This window comes from Neopsephotus bourkii, unplaced genomic scaffold (genome assembly GCF_033783945.1).
Source record: "Neopsephotus bourkii isolate Nb327-2 ecotype Australia unplaced genomic scaffold, CSIRO-AGI_Nbou_v1 NB_1615, whole genome shotgun sequence".
NCBI lineage: Eukaryota > Metazoa > Chordata > Aves > Psittaciformes > Psittacidae > Neopsephotus > Neopsephotus bourkii.
Window position 1 is genome coordinate 5624018 of NW_026902090.1, and position 19870 is coordinate 5643887.

Genomic DNA, 19870 nt, shown 5'->3' on the forward strand with positions numbered 1-19870 from the left:
AATCAACCCGAGGTCTGAAGTATCTCTGCTGCTATGAAATAGCACAGAAACTGCAACTAGTCTTTGTAGTTCTAACAGAATTTCACCTATTCTCAGAACTCCTAAAATACAAGAAATAAAGGGAAATGACCATAAACAATGCAAAAAATGAAGGGAACTGACTAGGCATCCACACAACCACAGTGTGTAAGGAGCATGTCATCTGAGCTGCATGGCAGGTGTGCAACTACATGTACTCTTCACCCATTACCTTCTAAATCGGGTATGAAGGCAGTGGACTGCTAAAATGAAGAAACTTCAGCTAATGATGCTGTCTTGTCCTAGCTTACCATGAAGTAATAATGCAATTAGGAGAGGCAGTCTGACTAATAAGCAGATTGTCACTGTGGGCTGTAGGAAGGATTTTCTCACCACTTCTCAGAAAATGGAGTGTTTTTTTCTATGGGGCTGAGCTGTACAAACCCATGTCCTTGTCAAAGCCAGGCAGAAGGCAAAGGATGTGTGCTGAGACATGACCTAGGAGATGCTGTCAAGCTGATGGTGATGCTCTCCTTGGCAGTCTCTTCTGGAGCACTTAACCTTGTGGACACTGAATGTGTGACCAGACCAGCCCTGCACATGGGTTAAAGAGGAACTGCAAACCAGATTTTGTTTAATATGTGTGAAAGGATGTTGCAGGCCTGACCCAGTTTGCTGGCCCCATTCATGGGCACCTATGCAGGCAGAGATGCCAGCATTTCATTCCCTGTGTCTCTTATTGACTCTTCAGCCTCCTCTTGAGCTAGATGCCTTCAGGTATTATGACATTAAAAGGCAATTGCTCCCAGACAGCTTTAGCCATCTCAAACTTGCATGTCTCCAAGGTATTTCTTTCTTGTCCCTTCAAAGAGGCACCTCTGGTGGAAGATTGTTGTGTAACCTCATGTGAGAATATGATGAATCTTCCTGCTGACACCTCTCTCACTGTCTGCCTTAGTCAACTCACCTGGACTGGTGTAGTGGGTTGACCTTGGCTGGTCACAGATGTCTACCAAGCCTGATACACCCCTCCTCAGCAGGATGGGGAGGAGGGGATAAAAAAAGATGGAAAAAACCCACATGGGTCAAGATAAAGACAGTTTAATAAAAGCAAAAGAAATGGCCACACATAGAGAGAAACGAAAACAAAAGATTTATTCTCTACTTCCCACAAGCATGCAATGTCTAGCCACTTCCCACGAAACAGGGCTTCAGTATGTGTAGTAGTTCTGGAAGACAAGTGATGTAATAAAGAATGCCTTCTTTATTCTTCTTCTTATAGAGAAAACTCCTTTCTCTAAGTTTTTATTGCAGAGCAGATGTCACATGGGATGGAAAATCCCTTTGGTCAGTTGGGGTCAACTGTCCTGGTTCTGTCTCATCCCAAGATCTTACCCAGCCCCAGCCTATGGGTAATAGGGAAACGTTGGAGAGAAGCCTTGGTGCTGTAGAACACTGCTCAGCAATAGCCCAAACACTACTGTGTTATCAGCCTCTCTCTAGCTGCCAATACAAAGCACAGCACTATGAGGGCTGCTGTGGGGAAAACTAACTCCATCTCAGTCAGATGCAATACAACTGGACATCAACTTTCTCAGTGGCTAAGGTCAGGTGGGAGAAGAACCACCATGGATATTCCAAGGTCCAAATTCCTCTGTGGGATTAGCAGACTTGGAACAGCATGATTTCAAATGTTTTTCAGTGTTCAAAGTTTTGGGTTGGGTTAGCTGCTGCTAAAAGTGCATGCTAAAGCCTCTTCTCATGGGCGGTAAATTCACTTTGGTTGGGTTGATGACCTGGCTCCTAGTTGTGTTCTTTTCTTTTTGATAAAAACAGAGCTCTTTATTGCTGAGCCTCAAATGAGACTTTATGAGAGAAAATAGCATTTGGGCATGTCTGCTCCTTGCTCCAAATCACCCTCCCACTGGTGTAACCACTGTGATTATTGCATGCTCCCCAGAGAGCTGGGAACAAGCCGAAACATGGTTGAAATGGAAGCCCTCATCTGTGCAGGGCTGAAGTCTCATCTGTCAGGACAGTCCTGCTGATCCAAAGCAAACCAATTGCTCTTCTAAATGGCTTTGAATTGGGGAGGGTTTAATTGTGAAAATAAAGCACTCCAGCCATGCTTCTCCCTGTTTTCCTAAAGGATGAGGGGTCCAGGCTTCTGTGTGGATCTTTTCACACAGTTCCATCACTTTCACCAAAGCAAGAGCTGGCAGCTATTTTTATGGGGAAAGCTGCAGAGTTTAGCTTTTCAAAGCAGTCTAGGGTATTTCATACAGATATCTTCCATTTGCTTAATACACACTCACTTTAATGAAAGATATGTGTCTGAATCCTCCAGGCTGCTTTGGAAGTCTCAGCTAGAGGGTCTAATTTAAAACCCGCTGAGATCAGGTCTCTCCACTGACGTCAATGGGTTTTGGACAGTCCCAATGTGCACGATGTTTCTTTAAAGGATGTAAAGGCAGAACCTAAACCTGTTCACAATGACCCATTCTTCATTTGAAAAAGATTTTACTAGTTCTTACTAATGGCCACAGCCATAGAGCAGTAGTATTTTCCAGGCTGCCTGGTGATGAATGATTAAACAGCCACAAATACAGTGAAGTCTTTAGTGCAATCACTATTAGAAATGAACGGGGCAGGGGGCTAAGGTTGCCTGAGACACATCTGTAGGGATTACAAGGGTCAAAGAGGATGCCCAGAAACAGAGAAAAGATACTGAGATGGTAGCTTAAAATGAAAGTAAAGGACAGAAACATGTTTTATGCTTTCTTTATACACAGCTTAGTTTCTGGGCTACTTTATCTACTTCTGAAACACCCAACATGAGCTTCAGCTTGAGAAAGAGCAGCAGAGAACACTGATATTCTCAGAGGTACAGAAAAGTCTTTCAGGGACCTGTTTGCTTTCACTTTCAAGCACTTGAGGTTAAGCTGCTTGTCAGAAAAGATTCCTCCACAGATCAGATCAGCAGGGACTGTTTTCATTTGGAAATAGGAAGAAGGAAAAAGAAAGAAGGCCATGGGAAACATGGAGTGTTTGTTTTTCTTTGCATGTGGGATGTAATGGTGTCTCTCTGGTCCCTCATAATTTTCAGGCAGTGATGCCTGATTCCTCTGCAGGCAGGAGGACGTAGCTTTGGTATCCACAAGTGTCCAAACGGAGGGTCTTACATTCTTTATGAGCTGATGGGGAGCATTTGGTGTGTTTGGACCATGAAGAATGTAAGATTTGAATCTTGTGGGCCTGCGGAAAGCACTGCAGAAAGACAGAAAAGGTGCTTCTCATAGTCCAGGGAATGGGCTCAACTTATCTGTGGCTCTGGCTGTGTTCACAGCTGAGAAAGAGCAGGATGACTGTTCAGCTGCCAACTGACAGGTTGAGGGGTTTAATTAATAATTTAATAGACTAAGTCACCAGAGCCCTGGACCACTTATTAGATGCAGAAAGTTGCAGAACCTGAGGTTTAGGTTATACTGAATTTCTTGCCATTCTTTTAAGAAAACCAAGAGTAGGATAATTAACAGCTGTGCATTGTAAGCAGCAGACAAAATTTCCACAGTTATCTTTTAGGTTTTGTCTTTTTTCCCCCATGAGTTTTTTCCCCATTCTGATCAATGAGCAACACTCCTCTATTGGAAATGACTGCAACTGAGAATGGAGTGTCATTATCAGGAGGTATCTGTGGGCTGAGGTCATGGTCTTGTGAATTTAAATTGGGCAGGTGTATGTTTTCAGACCTCTTCTCAGCTCTGGAAATGTACTCTATCATTAGGAAATTCCAGGAATCACTTGACAGGTCTGGGTGTGAGGTACAGAACAAAGAATCCATTATTTCTATGAAAAGAAGTCAACTTTTTGAACAGTTCTCATGTTTCCAGGCTTTCCAGAGGGACTTGCGTCAAGAAACTGCACCCATTTGGGCATTTGATGTTATGTTCTTTAGCCTATTTTTCTAAAAAGAATATGGGTCATTTGAACATCATCAAGTAAATCAATGAGTCTGACTGAAACTGCAGAGAGTTCTCTCCTAAACCAAAAGCAAAGTCTGCTCAAACAACGAGTTAATTTCTCAGCAATGTGATGTTACTACACTGGCAGTACAGGAATTAGGTGGTCACAGAATACAAAAAGGGGTCTTCCACAAAACTGGAAAACAAATGATGCCCAGCTTAGGAGAAATATCCAACTTGGCAGTGCTTGCTTCGCTCTAATTGTAGTTCTAATGATTCACAGTCAGATATTTTGGATTTGTATATGTGTCTGTCTGCGTACGCATTCGTACACACTTATATCTATACTGTCACACACCTCCCCCACACTCTTATTTAGGAACATGAATCCAACTTGTGATTGCAGAACACCCCCCTAATATTTTAAAAAGCAGTGGTAAGGTGTCAGAGAATTGTTATGACAGATTGTTATGACAGGTTAGTCAGAAAATTGACGTGTTAGAGAGAAGCATCATACCCATCTGAACATGCTGGAAAACTGACAAGATCGCAGTTACATGTACAATTTGGAAGGAAGTATATAGGCATATATACTATAATCCCACTATAAGACTTCTGGTTACATTACAGTACTTCTCCATATATCTATATGGAATTAGATAATCTTCAGGTCCTTTCCAACCCTAACTATTCTATGATTCTATATGCAAGTCTCATCTATACTCTGGATTAGCTGTCACAAGATAAAAGCTAGTTCTGCCCTGTTGACTTTAACAGAGCTATCCAAGTTCATAACAGCTGATTATGTGTTGTACTATATGTATAAAATAAGCATCAACATATATCTTATTTCTAAAGTATTTAGGTTGTTATTTTGGAATTCAAGCTATTTTTAAAACCTCAGGTGTGATGTCAGTTCCTCTAATTTTTCCTGCCTTCAGTGCAAAGAGAATATTTGCCTGTGTGCCTGGACAACACAATTTGGATTGTAGCTTTGATGTTATAGCATCAACAACCTTGATTCTTTGCAAAGATGCTGATTTGGATGGCTCAGAAAACTGCTCTTAATCCATACATATTTTCTGCTTAAATTGAAAGAGCTGCTGTTAGAATCAAAGGTGGTTTTTACACTTGTTCTGTAGGTAGCTTTGGTGTTTAGGCTGCTCTATACAACCCTATATATGCATCAGTAAAATCAGTTATTTTTCTTCTCTCTCCCAGAATACAGATACAAGTTTGACGCATCAGAAGATAGTTCTGCTGCTTTTCTTAACATGCTTGTCCCACAGAAAAAAACCCAAAGCAACTTACTTTTTTTTTTCCCATTTAATTTCTGTGGCTGTTTGGTTTCAACTAATACACAGAGAAAAGTAATAACACGCATATCAACTGTAAGGGAAAGAAAACGCCCACTCATCAATGCTGTCTCATACTACTTTTGCCAGATTTAATTTCAGACTACCCAATTTTTATCCCATCGCAAATATCTCATTTCATTTGAAGTTTCTGTGGTATTAGAAGAAATAAGAGCCAGAATCTAACATTTATAGACAAAGTCTCATAGCCTTTCTTTCTCGTCCTTGTTTTTGTTTTTGTTAATTCCCTTCCTGTTTTCAGAGACGCAGAGCCATTTCTCAAACAGTATCGCAGAGAGCAACTACTTGGGGACTGAGCCATGTGCCAATATCTGTGCCAAGTCCCTGGTAGGGCAGGCAGCTTTTGAACCATACCGTTGCTAATCAAACAATCTGGCAACATTCTGCCAACCCTGTCCTTGTCATCTGCTGCTCACTCTGCACGCACACTCAATTAGCTCGGCACCAGATTCTCCCTGCTGTGAGCAAAGTTTCTCTTTCTTCACTACCACCCAAAGGAAGCAGGGACGGGCTGATTTAAAAATCTTGGCTCATCTTATCTGCTCATGACAAATATAATGCTCAAATTAGTCTTGCAAGTCACTTTTTCCTAACTCAAAATTACTTTCTGCAATAGCCTGTGACATATTTTTATTCTTCTTTATATCTTTCTAGCCCACTGGTCTGCTTTTAATATCCCAGGCTCACTTTCCCAGCCTCTTTTTCAGGGTTTCATTCTGAAAAGGGGAACAGTTTAGGAAAGTGTTTAAGTAGACAAGCACATTCCACTGCTTTCAGGCCAGTTACCTGTGTTTTTAAAGTTCAGCTTACAGTCATGTCATGGAATTAGTTTTCTCTTCCTGAACATGGAGTAATGCTATCTCCTCCTTTGCATACAATGGCTCTCAGAGGTTTAGCTACCTCTTTGCTGTACAGTCATTGTTCCCTCCTTGCTTCTCCTTCTCGCCACAAAAAGCAGAGCAGGAAGAAGCTTATGAAAGCAGAAATCCCCTTGGACAACTCATATCCAGGGTGAAGAATTACTACTCATAAAGCACTCCTGGAATCATTCCCATGTGCAGGGAAAGGTCCGTGAGTGTGAAGGCCTGTGAAGAGCTTTTCCATAGGGGTTGATAATTTTCAGTGACATAAGGCTTCCCAAGAGTATATGGCAAAAGGAAAAGTGTCTTGAAAACCAGCAGCTCATTCTCTTTTGGGGTTTGGCCACCCTGTCAAGTTTTGAGAGCACAAACAGGGCTAAAATAATCCAATATTTTGATTACATTACTGTTAGAAGCAGGCCACATGGGTACTTAACCTCATGGGGCTGGACATCAGGCACCTAAATTTATTTTAAATAAAAGGGATGCCTGTGGATAACAGGCATCAAATCAAGTTTCTGAAGCAGTGACTTTATACTTTAAAAAGCAATAATTTTCAAAACATTAAAAAAGGGCTGAATCATAGAGATTAAGCCTTCACAACAAATATATGGATTAAATATTGTTAAGGATCGTGGAGTTAGGCTGCTTTACCCATCCCTGATAGTATCTTAGTTAACAAAATATATAGCGACTCTGCTAGTATCAGTGTGGACTATTTCTTTGCGCTGGATTGAACCAGAGCAATGGGCAAGAGTACTCACAAGGAGATGCAATGAATAGAAGATAACATGTCCATCATAAAGCAGATACTTGTAAAGAACAATAAAGACCACAGATTTGCTGTTGAAGTTGGAGCCTTTTAGGTAGAGCTTTCTTTGGCCTTGGATTGAAAATGTATCTTGCAAGGGGATGTTGGTTCATTTTTTCTTGATACCTACACCCTTCACAGACAGGAAGAAAAAACCAAACCCTACCAAACAAACGTTATGGAAGCAAAAATCCCCCAAATTCCTGAAAAGATTGAGCTGTCACAGAGAAATCTTCATTTGGGCCAGCTGGTGATTTGCTCTTAAGTTGAAACCTTGTGATTTAGAGGACAAAGTGGGGGTTAGTATCAGCTCTATAAATGAAAACTCTAGGAAGGCAGGTACATATATTTGTAGAATTGACAAACAGCTTTTAAAAACATTCCCTTCGAATAAAAACCTTGAGACCTGCAGTTTCAGTGATTCAGCTAATAACAACAGTGATTGATTTAGCTGAGAGCTCAGAGGAGCAAGTTGCTGCTATCTGACAGTTTTGTTGTGTGTCAGCCAAGTTGCAATAACTCCCTCTGAGCAAACTGGGTTATCTATGTGAATGCTGCTTTTCATCAGCAGGCTCAACTGAGGGCACTCATGAGGGATCTGTGGCAAGGTAGGACCAGGCACACAGCCAGGCGCTGAGGAGCTGCTGACACCAGGTTTTGCTTGTGACTGAACCCCAAGCTGCTCTCAAATCACAACAGTTTTCTCAAAGCACCCCATTTCCAGGTGCTACCTAATCCATTTTCAGATGACAGTAGCTGCACAACATGAGGAATCCCATGTGCTGCTGGTTTGCTTGAGTGGTACCGCGGTTTCATATTCGTCAAAAAAGAAAACCCAAGGTAAAGTTAGAGTTGGAAAATGTGTTCATTTCTAAAGGAAAAAAGTGAAGGTATTTGAAGGGGGACTCCTGATACAAAACCAAATGAAATCAGTGGGACTCTGTTTCACAGACTTCTGAGATTGCTGGGTTTTATGATCTCAACTGTCGCTATACCTTTGAGTTAGAAGGCACATTCAGAGCTGTTATCCATTTACTGGGAGGGCTGTCTTGCCTTAAAGTTATTTTGTTATCTCAGGGAAAATATTACTCTAAGTTCACCTGCACATTCTTATAGGAGGACTCTCCACTCTGAATTATGCTTTAACTTCTTTCTGTGCTGCATTTCCTTGCAAATAATAAAGAACAAGGCCCCTGTAAAGCAAATGTGATGTCTTGCTTTCTCTGCCTTCAATGTGGTATGTTCCTGGCAAGTGATAATGCATTGAATAAGCGGCATTATAAGCTCATTTTTTGGTAGCTAAAACTTGTTGCAGTTCGGACCATTAAGCTATTCTCCATGCAGCATTGTCTTAGAAGAAAACTTATTAAAAGGCTATAAAAATTGCTGATACCACATTTGTTGTCTGAAAATAATGGCCGTCACTGGAGACAGAGCTATTGGATCTTGGCAAATTAACCTCACAACTAACAATTAAAGCAACAAGTCTACTGAGGACCTAGTTTTATAACTTGATTCACAGAAGTAAATTTCTCTATGAATTTCAAGCTTGCAATGCTGAATAAATGTAGAACATAAAGCCCCATGGAGTAAGGCCAACTTTCCCCCATCCAGGATCCTATTTCTACGGAAGAGTACAAGAGCAGGGCAAATGCATCATGATATTTCCACAACTTTGGGAAGGCTGCTTTCCCAGATTTCAGTTACTTTCAGTTTGTATATTAGTGGAGTGGGAGAGAATGACCACAGCTCCCAAGGGATATTTCTTCTATGCATTTCTCCTGTTCCTTTTTGAAGTCATAAACTTTTATCCCCTACTAAACCATATACTGCAGCAAGGAGGTCCATAACTCTATACTGTGTGAAGCACAGACTTTGCTTTGTTTTCAACCTGCTCTTTGTTAAGAAACTATAAGCACCTCTTAGTCCATGTTTTGCCAGAGGTAAACCTTTCTTATGCCACACAAGATTTAATAGTCCTCTATCATGTATCACCTACTTCTTCTTCTTCATCCCTGTTCCAGACTAGGCACCAAACATATATACTCCTTTTTCACGTGTAAACTGCCTTACATCACCATAAAAGCATTGAGATCTTGTAAAATTACCCAAGTGAGGGTGAGTTCAACCATAAAAAAAATACCGAATGTGGTTTGTATCCAGAGAACCTTACAATTGTTATAAACATAAACCAATAAATTGTTTCTGCTCCCATGTCAACAATTACCCATGTCTTATGACTGAAATGAATATTAATACGCTCTAGAGGAACTACTACATAGTTCCTCTATAACATTCTTCTGCCTATGGGACTGTCTTGTAGTTACTATAGCTGCCTAGTTGGGGGGGGACTATGCACAAAGCAGCAGATACACCTCTGTATCTCAGCCAACACCTTGTAATGATAAGTGGATATAACTCTGATTTTCTTAAGCATAAAAGTATGAAACGAAAATGTAGAAGAACTGGATTTGAAATTCTAGTGAGAGAACTATCCCACATAGCAGTATGTTTCATACTTAAGCACCAGTTTAAATATGTCCCACCACTCAAACACCAGTTTAAGTGTCCCACGACTCCTGGGACAGGGAGTGAGACCCACCTGGTGCTCTGCTGAACCAGAGCAAGTGGGATAGAAGATTAGATTAACAACAAGAAGACAAACCCTCCTCGTAGGGAACTGAGAGGTGCTGTAGAGCTTTTTATAGTGGCACAAAGAAGTGTAAACCTTCTTGACCCTGTGTGTCTTTCCATTAGCAAACATTTAAGCTGTGTGATATTTGACATTGCTTTCTGTAAATACGTAAAGGATCAACCAGATGCTTTTGAGGCTGGAACCTAGAATTCTGGGGTGGGTTAGACCAGATGTTTGACCATTGCCTACTGCTACAGGGACTGAAGAAGTTTACTTTTTCACACTTTCAACAACTATACAAATATGAAAAGGAAACTTTCTACTTGTTACGCTTCCCATGAAATCGAAAATGAGGGTCGGGAAAATGCCCATGTCTGGGTATTAAAGGTTGCTTTAAACATCTCTGGACAGCTCTTTTCTGCAAATCCCTTTCCTGTATATGGATAATTCTTTCTCTGTTGTTCATTCCTACTGTACATATTTTTATAGAGATGGTTTTTTGATGTATAGTTCTCAACTATGACTCAAAGCAAATACTGCATAAATCCCTATAGATTAAACAGCGCTGATTTAATTAGAAAGCATCTCAGGTCTTACTGAGCAGCTGAAGAACTAAGAAGTCTAGCCAGAAGGGTGCAGATGGAGCTGGCTGTCTCGACACTGCACCCTAGATTACAGCTATCATGTAGACCATAAAAATGACAGCCAGGAAACACATTGCATTCATCATTCATCTGGGAAGAGGTTTAATTCAGTGTTTCATGAAGAAGAAGGGAAAGGTCACATCTAATACACAGCAGAGAAGAAAAGTTTTTCCCAAGGAGATTTTGGCAGGAAACATCCCATTCAAACTTTTCTTATAGGACTAATTTTTATTTATTTTTTTTTCCTTGGGGAAAAACAAGTGTAAGTGAAACTTTTCTTACTTTCTTTAATTGTAGGACAATTCCTTATCAGGTAGAAACTGACAAAAGTAGGCAGAAATTGATGGACAAGATGCTTTCTTTTTGAAAGTAATATCACTTTTAAAAATCACTGAAGGAGGGAGTGTTAATTTAAAGTGAAAAGTATCACTTAACTGTGAAGCTGCTACTGTCAGCTATTCGGTGATACAGCTTTTATAATGATTTCTAAGTGGGGAAAATAGTGAAAAAAATGACCTTTTGAAATTTATTGTATTAAAATAGTAATGATTTGAGCAAGAAAAAAAACCCAACTTTTCATAGGAAAGCTCATTTCAGCAAGTGATTATTGCACCTTTTGCTATTAAAACAGCATTTTGGACTTGTCAGAATGGGATCTAGTTCACCTTGCAGTATTAATATCACCACTGCCAATCATTTTCCTCTGAAAAAAAAATGCACCAAAAGTAGAACAAACTCCGTTCTTTCATGGCTCAGCATTATAGAGGCATAAAGGAAAACCTGGCCAAAGATCCAATCCAAAGCCCATCAAAAATCAATGAAAAGCTCTGCAATGGGTTTCTAGTGTGGGTTACCTCTCCACTGACTATAAATGAAATTAACCTGTCACACAGCAATAATACAGTGATATAATTAACTTGGTTTCAATGCAATCACTTTAACTTTCATTAAAAGTGATGAGTTTCTCTCAATTACCTTGCCACGATGCATTTTGTTGTTGTTTGCTTGTTTGTTGTTGATAAAAATAAAGAAATCCTTTTTTTGGTTAATTTCTGCCTGGACTGGTGATTGTTGCTGTAATGGGGTCTGACTTCCAGGGTCATGCTTGCAGATGTACTGACAAATAGGGACATCTGCAGAACGAGGAAATAGCAGCCATTTCCTCAGTGGATCCAGGAGCATACACATTTCACCTTAAAGTTAATGGGAACTCGATGCACTATTGATTGTGCCTCAACAACTCTATAGTCGGAAAGCTAGCATTACAATAGAGATTGCACAAGTTTCTGAACAGAAATGGGCAGGTGGGGGACAAATTTAGGTCCAGAGTCTGGAGATACCAGGACTTTGGGCTTCTTTCTTCCAAGAAACTCCCTAACAGACAGGTTTGTTTTGTACCTCATGATATCACTGGGCTGTGGAAACTCAATAGTTCTCATTGACTTCTCAGTGCCATGGTGAAATTGTGCTTTCTCTTGGGGCAAGGGCTAGCAATGAGCAGTGTCTGCCTCCTCCGCTGCAGTACTTTCTTTGTCACCAGAATCTCAAGACACTTCTGACTTCTTTCTAGTCTGACTCTCACATCTAACCAAGATGACAGGAAGGTAGAGAGGTTGTTTGCTCTTCTCTGAAGTATGCGATGCTTCTCACCTGCGCACTAAATGGAAATTACAAAGAGCTGCACCAAGCCTCGGCAGGGTTAAAAACAGCATTAAACAACGATGAGTCTGTACCAAGTGGAGCTAAGAGGAACTTGGCAGGTTCACGTGAGCACCCATGGGTTCACGTGAGCACCTTCAGCTGCAACTCACTGAACAGCCGCCAAAGGTAGAAGTCGCAGGGGCTCTTTCAGCCTGGGTACAGAGGAGGAGAGGCCAGAGTATGACTTTTCCTTGCATTCACTCCCTGCCACATTGGTATGCACATTAAGGCTTATATTGCCCTTCCCTTTTACTTTTCAATCTCTTTTCTGAAAATATATAGAAGAAAGTCCACAGTTTTCAACTGGAGACAACAGTCAAGGGTAGAATATAGTCAGCTTTTGGAAAGTCCTGAGATGGACTGGTTTTGTCCTAGTAAATTACCCATATTCTTTGAAAAGGCAGGAAACATTTGGAAGTATGAAGGTCATAGTGCATAGTCACAGAAAAGTCACAGTATTGTGTGTGACAGAGCACTGGAACAGGTTGCCCAGGGGGGTTGTGGAGTCTCCTACATTGGAGATATTCAAGGCCCGCCTGGACAAGTTCCTGTGTGATGTACTCTAGGTTACCCTGCTCTTGCAGGGGGGTTGGAGTAGATGATCTTTTGAGGTCCCTTCCAACCCTTGGGATTCTGGGATTCTGTGACTGTATTATGATACTTAGGAGTTAGAAAAAGGTTCAGATAGATGCATCTTTAAACATAAACTTAGGGCTAAATAAATAATGGTTTTGTAAGGGACAAACTGAAGAGTCAGGAGAGGAATTTTGTTTGTGTTGACCTGGAGGTATTTTTAGAAATGGGGCAAAGGATTAAAAAAATATATATATGAATTTTTAATCTGAGTAAACCTATTCAGTTTTCACATTATTTAACAGTTATTTTAACATTAAAATCTACCTTCATTTTTAACAGGGTAAAAATGGCATTTGGAAGGTAATTAAACAAGAAATATTCCAGTTTGAGGAAGACGGCTCTAAGATGCCATCATGTCCCTGCCAGTTGCTCCTTCCTGCCCCTTCTTTATCTCCAAGATATGCCACATGACACATTCACAGCCTTCAGTTGCTCTGGAAATCCACATGGAGGTGAAATTTTTGTTCATCCGAGAGGGCTTGCTGAGGTCTCACAAACCTGATACCAGGTGTATGGCTTCTCCTTTGTTCTTCATGAGGAGCTCTTTGTATCAGGGACAAATCCTCCAGTATGTAGCCAGTATCTTATAGCCACTTGTTACCAGAAGGCCAAGTTGGTCTCCTTTGCTTGGACAGATGATGACTGGGCTGGTACTTGCAGCCTGCTGAGCTGCCTTGCATGGCACTTCCAAAAGAAAAGGACCAGACATCAGGCATTGGTCCAGTTTTGTAATTGTGAAGGAGCAGAAAGGGTACCAGTGTCAGGAGGAAAGAGTAGGCAGCATCTTTCTCTATAAAAGTCAGGAAGTCTTTCATTTCTCAGCCTTAGTCTCATGTTTGCAGGAACCCTCACTTGCAGGTCCAACTTAAATAGTTCCTTCCTCAGTTTCTTGCCTTTTCTGGTCCTTGCTTTGTGCTTGCTTTGGACCCAGCTGAGAAGGCTGCATCTATTCATGTCCTGTTTTCCAGAGACACCTATTAAAACCAGAATAATAAGTCCAGCTGGCAGAAGTAAGCAGGAGCTAGGGTGAGCGGGCAATAATGTTTTACTGCCCTGTAGATACTTGGAAGCAGGGTAAAAGACAGACTTCACCCTTTAAATGCTGATTTAGGTCTCTTCTGCTTAGGATTCCCTTAGGATGTCTTCATTCTGGGAAATCTTTAATGTATGTGATGGTTGGCAAAGAAATGCCTTGTTAAAACTAGCTTAGCATTCAGCAAATAATATCCAAAAGGCTGATGATACTCTAATTAAAACCTATTTGCCTCAAACTTCCTCTGTATCCATTAATGTTCCTCTGCACTATATCCCTTGGCATTATTTCAGATGTTATCCCAACCCATTTCTCCTGCTGCCCATGAATTTGATACCAGCTTAGTAGGTCAGCATGAATTTTGCAGGGAATAGCAGGTCTTTAGGCTCTGAGCTTGACACATGGGCTCAGTAAACAGAGGGTTTTTCACTGCTGAGCTCAGAGTCACAAGTACAAACACACTGGGCTTGCAGCATGGGGCAAAGTAACCAGAGGATGAGAGGTGAAATACTCTGTCAGTATTCTGCTCCAAGGCAAAGCCAGTTCCCATTGCAGAGCTGTGAGCAGGAGGTGCTCAAGGCTATGAAACCACTTGCAACAGAGTACTTCAAGTGAAGCATGCCTGTGAGACAGGGCAGGTTTTGTTCCTGGATGTGGGTTTGGCAGCCAGAAGTATTACATGGGCATGCCTAGCCCCTCTAGACATAACAAATCCTACATGGGGATTAGTGGGTTCTGAATATGGCTTAAATGCATGCGAGATGATTGTACTTTCTCAAATGTATTTGCATCAGCTGTGATTGACTTTGCATTTTTGTTGTGGTATCTTTAAAAAATCTCAACCCTCTTTCCCCAGTATTTAACATGGTCAAGAGAAAGGAAAAGCTGAGCCCATGGCCCACCATGAAGGCGGAGATATTGTCTTCCCTGCTGTCTAACATATCCTTACATCCTCTTTTTTCTCAAGCTTTCATGTGGAAGTGGAAGGGGCAGAGATCACCTTTCCACCAAGTGCCTGGCATGGGGTGGTACGGATGAGTTTGATTTCTCAGCACTGCAGCCACTTGCACTGTGGCAATATATAATTAAGGACACTAACAGTGTCAGGAGCAGTCTCTCTCTCTGAGCCCAGGATTAATGTCAGAGAGGATTGTATCATCACCGCTTTCAACTCATCAGCCCCTGTCAACTCTCATGGGCACCTGAAGTCTGTGTTGCCCTCCTCATGCTTTGAGGCCCTCAGGATTTGAAAAAGAAGCTCAGAAATCATGTCCTTTATTTGAAAGCTTTCTTTTCCACCAATTTAATTAAATGTTTCATATATATATATATATATAGACACACACATATATAAAGCTGTCGGGAAAATAATCCGGTGGATATGAAGTCTTTAGTCCAAGTGCTAAAATTAAGTCATGATGTAACCAATATTAAAATGGAGGGTATATGGGTTTCCTTGCATAACAGATTTATCTAGATGTATTAATTCAGCATTCAGGCACCCATGTGCAGCATGTCCTGGGTGACCTTTTCCCCTCCAGCACGTAAGTTACAGACTGCAATGCAACTATAATGCTTGAGAAGAAAGTGCTGGGGAGGCAATTTCCTACCAACGCCTCCAACTTGGCACCCCAGCACACATTGTTGTTCCGCTATTGCTGTTAGCACACACAAATTACTCCATTTTCTATGACTGACAGTAAAAATGTGCAGCTTTTTGCTGAAAAACAGTAAATAAGGTTTGGGGCCAGTTTCTTACTGAGAAAATTCATGCAAAGCATTATTTAGTGTTTTGTAAGACTAATCTGCATTTACCTAAGGGCTGTGGGGCAGGTTTAACTCCAGGTACTTCATGGTTCTTCTGCAGCCGTGCTTGGCAGGCATCCGGATCTCTTAGAAGCCCTCCTTTTGTGAGAGCTGCTGTGGGGTGGAAATCTGAGGTTTGCTGGTCAGCTTTTCTTTCTACACAATTATTTTCTACTTTAGCCTCAGAGTTCTTTGCTTAAATTACAACAGAAGATACGTTTAAATGTGTTTCATGCTTTCCTTTTTAGTCCTGTCCTGCTGTGATTTACTGGACTCTGTTAAACACAAATCTCTGGCTGGAAAACCCAAGGCTGTGTGTTTGAGCAGAGGACAATGGTGGCTGAGATTTTATCGGGACGGAGCCCGTCTTGTTTCAATACAGCTCATCCTTTAAGAGTGCTTGCCACCTTCTGGTTTGAGAAAGGATTACAACACTTTATTCTAGGGCATATTGAGGAAATCTACTGTAAAAATGCTGATCCTGGTCTTAATCCCCCTGAAATGGATGAGAGATTCTCAAAATGTCATCATGCTGATTGGAGAGTTCTGAAGAGAAGGGACTGATTCTTCACTTTTTTTAGACAGAAGGACACAGTGACTTCTGGCAAGAAACAAATAAAAGTGATCTTTTAACTGAAATATTTGATTTGATACTATTTGCGTTGTTGGAAAATGCCCTTTCACCATTACATAAAACATTCAGGAAAAGTACTGAAAGCAAGAATAATGAAAAATTAATCTTATAAGCGGAATAGGTACAAATCCTTCAAAAGGGAAAGAACTTTGAAACTGGAACTTTTTCCTCACAAAGCTGTTTGCAGATTCTGAGCAGTCTGAGACGTCTCTGATCTTGTCAGCTGTCGGCAAACTGCCCCATTTCAGTGATGATACTTGAGAGTATTATATGTGCCATTCGTATGAGAAGAGGATCTACGTTAGCTCTAAACAAGCCACTTCACAATTACGGCTACTCAAATAATATGAATAGCATCAATACTAAAAATCAAAACTTCAAATCTTTGCCAGTCATCTGCAACTTATCCAGATGAAAGAATTCCATGAAGCATATATATAATGAAGGTTGGTACATGCTTCTTCTGATGGATGTCACATTTGCCTGGTCTCATGTAATTCATACTTAATTTCAGATGTCACAGTACTGTCCAAACAAATCATTTATATTTAATTGTACAGAGACCCTAATTGAAGGCACCAGAGTATCTGAAAGTGTTCCAGCAGTGAGTGAAGCAATGTGACTAGCATATGCCATTTGTTTGTTCAATTTGTTCCTTCTCAGCAAGGGAACGAATGGGCAATGAAACATTACTTTTTGTATGTGCATTTTTATGACACGCACATAGAATTATGTTTATATTGGAAAAGGCAGGTCAAAACCAATGTTCCTCACAGAGACAGAATGGCAGTGAAGTTTCAATGCTCCTCAGTACTTGGCACTTCACATAAGCTTTCTGGCCCCAAAAAGGTTCGTTGTTTTCTTAGCTCTAACTTGGGCTTACGTCTTCACACTGTAACATAGCCCTTGTTTGTTTTTGTTCATTAAAGCAGACTTTGCTATAACTCACCACTGATCACTGCTTGAGTGATGACTGTGGCCATGGTGAGGTGAGCAGCAGCTGGCTGTGATTCACTAAGGAGAAGGTGTTGGAAGAGAAGCTGAAATTTGGAGGAATATCAGCAGGTATGGAATAATTCAGTGATATGCTTTAGAACTCCTAACTGAGGATGCTACATTTCTGTGGATGCTAAAATCTACAGAACATACACAAAAGGACTGGAAAAATAGAGAAAATGAAGTCATGGCTTTTATGCAGCACTGCTTTTATGCAGAAGAGCTGGGGGTAAAAGCTCTGCCAATTCTTTCAGTCCATCACAAGAAGGCAAAACAGGGTCAGAGACAGAGGGAACAAAGGAAGAAAAAAGAAACAAGAGGTCTCTGAGGCACATAGAAATATTTCTGTCCCTTTTGTATTTTGCAGCCAAAGTTCATTTATTACCAGGCCTTTGCCTGGGGCAATGCTCAGTTACAATAATGTCTTGAAGATGGGCAGCCCAGGTGCCAAAGCACAGTTAGCTGAAGAAGATGCTGACTGCTGACCCAAGTGACTGAGTAAGTGATGGCTTTTCTCAGTTTTGACCTAAACCCTCACAAATCACTGCCAGCCCCATTTTGGAATGGTGAGATTTTGGCAGGGCTTCCTTCCCTGGCCAGAAACATCAGGTTTATGAAAAGAGAGGTCATCCCATCTATTCTAATTTCTCCCACTCTCCCTACCCAAATGAAAAATCACAGTTCTTCATTCTCAGACTCTCTTGACAGAGCCCTAAAATACATGGGGACCAGGGGGAGTGTAGGTTAAAAGCTAGAAACTTCCTCCTGCACAGACTGCTGCTGTGTGTTGCAGTACTGATAACCAGGAGAGCTCTGCAGTAGTATATGTGAAACAGGTCTCTCCTCCTCACATTTGATGCATAAATCAACTTCTTGTTTCTTTGCACTGGTTGAGCCAATTTTCCTGCCTTCTGTTCAGCCATATGAAAGTTACTGATAGGAAACATGTTAACTTAAGAAGCTTTTTTTCTCATGTCTCAAGCTCCATTCATTTGCCAAACCAAAACAGGGTACGTTTTTTCACTAAATATTTGAGTTGACTGTCAGTAACAAATCTGACTGGCCATATTATAGACAGACCAGTTGTGTCTGAGCCTTCACTGACTGTGTGCTTTGTTAATTTAAGAATTAATTTTGCTACCCAAAGAAGATCAGATACTGTGACTGCAACAATGAAAGCTCTATGCAGGTCTGCAAGGTCTCGGGTATCTACCATCACACCAGTCTCTCCACCAAGGACTAAACACGAATTCATTTGTCTGAGATATTTGAACCATCCAGAACAACACAAATCTTTGGAGGCTGAATAATCTCTAATAATGACTAAGGAATCTTTACATTTTACAGCATTTTATTGTCTCTTTTTTAGGATCAGTTTGCTGATTTTTCAGATTTATTCATGTGAATCATTCCTGTTCTGTAGATCAAGTGATAGCCATTTTTAGTGTATTGTGGAAACAAAATTTCATTGCTTTGGGTGGTCACAAGTGATACCGTATGTGTCTGTTCATTATTTGGTTGAACATATTCTGGATCCTGAGAACAATATATTTGTAATTCCCTGTTGGCAAATGTTTTTTTATTAAATACTTTCTTAAATACACTAGTTTCCATGGATGTTCCTGCCAATACACTTATTTATTCAAAACTTTGGCCTTTATTCAAATTGACCCATATCTGTCAGTCAAAATATACTGATGGAGGAGGTCAGCATTTTCTGGGGCCAGGCCATAAAAAAGAAATATTAAGTTCCAGCTCTTTCCATTCTGTTGAGAGGGCATTTCATTTGAAGCATGGCTCATTCCACAGCTTTGAAATGATGTTTTCAGAAGAGAAATCCTAAAACAGCTGTTAAATCTGTTGCATTTCTCAATGCATGTGAGGCAACATGAGAGGAGGTATCGCAGCATGGTGAAACACCATTTCCATGAAAAGAAGGAATACAGCCTAATTTATCTTGCCATGCCACTTACAGCTGAAATAAAAAACCCCCACAGGTAGGAAAGCCATCGGATGGTGCCAAATACATGCAACCTTTGCTCAGGGTACCTGCTGTCTGAAGACTTCTGCCTGCTGTAAGATATCACAGAGGTAAAAGGATGATTAAGTGTAAGTGCCTGTAGCCATAAGCCAAAAGCTTCCAGATGAAATAATGCTCTCTCTCATAACAGAAGCAATTACCAATGTAGCTGTCTGTATTGCATTTAGTATTGCTACTAAAAGTCTGTGCTGCTTTCAAGTACATGAGTGATAGCAGCTAAATTTTTATGGGTAAAGAGTAGTTTCTGCTGAACACATCTTAAAGCCTCTGGAAATTCACAGGAAGCCAGACATGGCCTATGCAGACTCCAGAATAGGTATTTTGGATATGAATACATAGCTTGGATTGAAAGTATGTATGCATGATGTCCTTTATACATACGTAAGCATATATGGAGAGAAAAAAGTGGTCTTAGTCTTATTGGGCTTCATCTCTAACATAAATCATTACATCTGTGGGATGATGGAAAAATTCTCTTCATAGGTCCTCTATTTTGGACATAGGATGAATTTTCATGAGAAAGATGTTACTTTTTTTTTTTTCCACAAAAGAAACCCAGAACTGATAAATAGGTTATTTGGTGTTTCAGTTTGGTTTGGTTGTGTTTTGGGGTTGTTTTGTTGGGGGGTTTTGTTTAGATTCTTTTGAATCCAAACTATTTATTGGCTTTTTAAATTATTGACATTTTTATGACAGCTAAAAAAGTGAACATTATTC

At 40.6% G+C, this 19870-nt stretch overlaps 1 long non-coding RNA gene across 3 annotated transcripts in view; it reads right to left on the reverse strand.

The window, feature by feature from the left end:
- Positions 1-12821: 12821 nt before the first annotated feature.
- The window catches only part of LOC133222726 (uncharacterized), a 231971-nt gene continuing 224922 nt past the window's right edge, over positions 12822-19870 (reverse strand). For 2 of the 3 annotated variants that reach the window (XR_009728351.1, XR_009728350.1), the window contains 2 exons: positions 15492-16083; positions 12822-13617 (listed from right to left, as the gene is read on the reverse strand). This is a non-coding gene — a long non-coding RNA (uncharacterized LOC133222726). Of the gene's footprint in view, positions 13618-15491; positions 16084-17065; positions 17271-19870 lie in introns of those variants that run through there. The other variant, XR_009728352.1, reaches the window with a different exon arrangement.